Source organism: Colobus angolensis, unplaced genomic scaffold (genome assembly GCF_000951035.1).
Source record: "Colobus angolensis palliatus isolate OR3802 unplaced genomic scaffold, Cang.pa_1.0 Scaffold25, whole genome shotgun sequence".
NCBI lineage: Eukaryota > Metazoa > Chordata > Mammalia > Primates > Cercopithecidae > Colobus > Colobus angolensis.
The window spans coordinates 5,015,794-5,019,947 of record NW_012115710.1 but is presented as its reverse complement, the minus strand read 5'-3'; the positions used below and the strand labels follow the sequence as shown (position 1 = coordinate 5,019,947).

Sequence of the window (4,154 nt, the reverse complement as noted above, 5' to 3'; positions counted from 1 at the left end):
TCTAGCTCCGCAGCAGCTTAGGAGCCCTGAAGGTGAGTTTCCAGCCCCCGGTCCTCTGGCCTGGCCTCGAGGCCCAGCCCCTCGGGGGGGTGGTCAGCGACTTGTGAGGGGCTGGGGCCCGACGTATTCGGGGGCGCTGGCGTCCTGGTCGCGAGAGCCGGTGTACTGCGCCCTCCTCTCGCTGCGCTGGTACTTTGTGGTCAGTGGGAGGCCCCAGGTGCGACGTCTGAGGTGCCGAAAGGCGACCCGGAGACCCGTGTGAAGGTGCAGGGGACTCAAATGCAGTCTCCCGTCGTCCTGTCCCCTGCAGACTCCGGCACTCCCCAAACCTTAACTTTTCTCTCGATTCCTTGATCCCTACAGTCCGCGTGGGGTCTCCAGGTTCTGGGCTCTGGGCTGGGCGCAGGGCCCGCTATGGGTCTTGGGCACGTAGGCCGAGCCAGACGTTGTCTCCCATCTGCTGAGGACCTCGTCCAAAGCCCAGATGCGAGAATCCTGCTTTGCAGCCGGAGGTAGAGGGTCCACGACCGTGGACTTGAGCGTGGGCGCTGCCCATCAGCTAGAAAGACTCAGGCGTCGGTATCACCGTCCCCCACCCCAAACTCTGACCTCTTCCAGTCGGCCCCCAGCCCTTTCCTCTGCAATCCCTGGCATCCAGCTTCCCTGGTGCCTCCTCTCTCGGACCCAGGGCTCCAGGACACTCCAACTTCAGAGAGGAGTCCAAGCTCCCAATCCCCTTTACTTAGCCCCTATCTTTCTGGGTCTCCAGGCCCCGCAGGGCTTCAGCCTAGGGTCAACTCACCTGCACCGAGGGCGGGGGAAAGGGCACGGGTGGGATAATGCGGTGGGCAACGCAGGTGCTGGTGAGATGCCAGTTGGGCCAGGATCCAGGCATCTCGGTTGCAGAGATGGAAGACCACGGGGCGGGGGGCCACAGCCCAGAGCCAGGGTGCCACTGGCCATGGTTCCACCCCCTCCCTGTAGCCAAGCAGGTGCTGGCTTGTTGTTGCTGTTGCCCCAGGTGACAGAATCCCCTGAACCTAGCCAATGAAGGGCCTGCAGACAAGTGGATGGATGGAGTGAGAAGGAGACCCAGAGACAGAGGGACAGGGACCCCAAGTGGGGCACAGAGAAACGCGGGGAGGGGGATGGAGACTCAAAGACAGGAGGGAAGAAGAGGAAGAAGCTCAGAGTTTCAGAGACCCAGGGGGTTTGGGGAGACAGAGACCCAGAAAGAAGAACAGAGACCTGGGAATCCAGACAGAGAGACAGAGCCCCCTGCACTGCGACTAGCACCTCAGGACATCCATGAAAAACACCCCTCTTTCCTCCAAAGTCCAGAAGCTCCTGCTGCTTCCTCCCTCTGCCAGGCCTGCCTACCTTGGGATAATGATTTCCAGAGGTCCCTGGGGCTCCCCCACTCTCACCGCATGTGCTGGAGGCGTCAGCGCTGGCGTGGGCTGTCCTGCCTGCCTTTAATTTGCTGGAAAAATTCCACCTGGGTAGGCTGGGTGGGCAAAGAGGAAGGACCCACAGAGAAGTGCACAGGGACATAGTGAAAAAGATGGGCTTCGACGTCTGAGAAGGAAATACAAGAAGAAAAGGGAGAGACAGGGAGGAAGAAAGAGACTACGATGGAAAGGGAGCTGTTAGTACTCACCCAGAGGTGAGAGACACTGGAAATTAAGACAGAGAGGAAGGTGGCAAAAAGACCAACATCACAGATTGAAAACATGGAGATGTAGAAACGGAGGCAACCGTGCTCCACCCCGCCCAAGGGCCTGATCTGTATAGATGGGGGGAGAAGAAGCCAATGTCCCTTGCTCAAATCTCGATGTGAGAAAGAGAGAGAGAGAGAGAGAGAGAGAGAGAGAGAGAGGTGTGGTTGTGTGTTGGCAACACGTGGGGAGATGGGTAATAGGTAAAGGGCTATTTTGAAGTCCTTTGGTCTGTCCCAGAAAGAGAGAGAGAAAAAAAGAAAGAAAGAGAGAGAAACTCTGTGTGTGTGTGTGTGTGCGTGTGTGTGTGTGTGTGTTAGCAACACGTGGGGAGATGAGTAATAGGTGAAAGGCTATTGTGAACTCCTTTGGTCTGTCCCTGGCTTCACTTGTCATTTCTTGACTATAAAGAGCTTTTGGTCAGTGGACGAAGTGGCTCGCTCCTGTAATCCCAGCACTTAGAGAGGCTGAGGCGGGTAGATAACTTGAGGTTAGGTGTTTGAGACCAGCCTGGTCAATGTGGCAAATCCGTGTCTTTACGAAAAAACATAAAAATGAGCCAGGCATGGTGGGACCCACCTGTAATCCCAGCTAAGGCAGGAGAATCACTTGAACCCGGGAAGTAAATGCTGCAGTGAGCTCAGATAGCGCCAATGCACTCCAGCCTGGTCGACAGAGCAAGACTCTATCTTAAAAAAAAAAAAAAGAACTTTAGGTCAAGGCCTCTCCCTCCAGAACCCCCATTACCTCCTCCCACTGGCCCATTCTTCAGACGAGGAAAACTGAGGCTGCCTTCTGCAGTCAGGCCCAGAATCCCACTTACCCCTCCTCACCCATTGAGGCTTCTGGAACCCTTCTGTTGGATTTTGCTGGCCCTACTCAAGGGTTGTCAATGCACACTGACCCCCTGATCCAGCCAGTTAGTCAGAACCTCATGTCCAACTCAAGCTGGACTTTTTTTTTTTGAGACGGAGGAGTTTCCCTCTTTTTGCTCAGGCTAAAGTGCAATGGCACAGTCTCCGCTCACTGCAACCTCTGCCTCCCAGGTTCAAGTGATTCTCCTGCCTCACCCTTCAGAGTAGCTTGGATTACAGGCACTCACCTCCACGTCCAGCTAATTTCTTTCTATAATTTTAATAGAGACGGGGTTTCACCTTGAACGCCTGACCTCAGGTGATTCGCCTGCCTTGGCCTCCCAAAGTGCTGGGATTACAGTCGTGAGTCATCACACCCGGCCATCAAGCTGGATAATTTTAAGGTCTGTTTCTTTCCCAATGTAGGGTAGAGGTTGGGACAGGAAAGAGGGCTAGAAACCTGACTCCAACTCCCCGCCCAGGCCTGAACGCTTCAGCATCCTGATCACTTCTCATTCAACCTTGCTTGTACTCCCCCTGTGACGGGGGGCTCATTACCTCACAACAGAATATTCTAAGCCAAACCCTGCCCCCTCTCACCAACTAATATTTCCCATTTGAACCCCAGCTCCCAGACATTTAAAGGCCTTCTGTGGACCACGTTCTCAAGGTCCCCTGGCCATCTGCTCGCATGTTCCAGTTCCTCTCCTTCCCCATCCACATAATGAAATGTGCCCTCCTTCTCTCCAGGATGAGCAAGGTGCTGTCCTCTGAGACAGGGCAGTCAGCCACTTAACACCAAAGGCCACCAATGATCAAATCCATGAGAGTTGATCCCAGGAGTTATGTATTAGGGCTGAGAAAGAGTAAACACTCAATAAATACTGGTTATTCTTATCACCATCATCATAATTACTACCCTGAAGTTCCTCCAGGGCAACTCCTATTCAACCTTCAAAACCCCATATGGTTTCACCCATTTGCAGAGATTGAGCTCCAATTCAGAGAGTGATGATATTGTGATCATTTGTTGAGTTCCCAAACTGGGGTCCTTAGAGCAGCAGGGCCATTCTTGAGGAGGGGAAGGGAAAGGCAGTGGATGAAGGAGAATGGAAGAGATGACATCCACCTCAGACCATTCATCCCATTCAGATCCCCACCCCCCACTTGTACTGCCAGTGCCACCCTCAGAGGGAGGAAGAGACAGCTCGGCCTTGAAGGCTCAGGCCCTGCCCCATGGGGGCACACTGACCATGTGGCCTTCCTTCTCCCCACAGAAGGTGAGACCATGGACACCTCCTGAGCTGGATGTCATCCCCTGTCCCCACCCTGTTTTATTTTTTTTGTTGTTGAGATGGAGTCTCACTCTGTGGACCAAGCTGGATAGCAGTGGCACCATCACGGCTCACTGCATACTCCCCATCCCGGGTTCAAGCCATTCTCCTGCCTCAGCCTCCCAAGTACCTGGAACTGCAGGCACCCGCCACCACTCCCAGCTAATTTTGTATTTTTAGTAGAGGCGGGTTTCACCATGTTAGCCAGGATGGTCTGGATCTCCTGACCTAGTGATCTGCCCACCTCA

General features: G+C 54.3%; 1 protein-coding gene and 1 pseudogene across 1 annotated transcript in view; both read right to left on the bottom strand.

The window, feature by feature from the left end:
- LOC105514876 overlaps positions 1-895 on the bottom strand; it is a 12,571-nt pseudogene extending 11,676 nt beyond the window's left edge.
- The window catches only part of LHB (luteinizing hormone beta polypeptide), a 47,504-nt gene that overhangs the window by 20,043 nt on the left and 23,307 nt on the right, over positions 1-4,154 (bottom strand). The gene's annotated exons all lie outside the window — the stretch shown is intronic.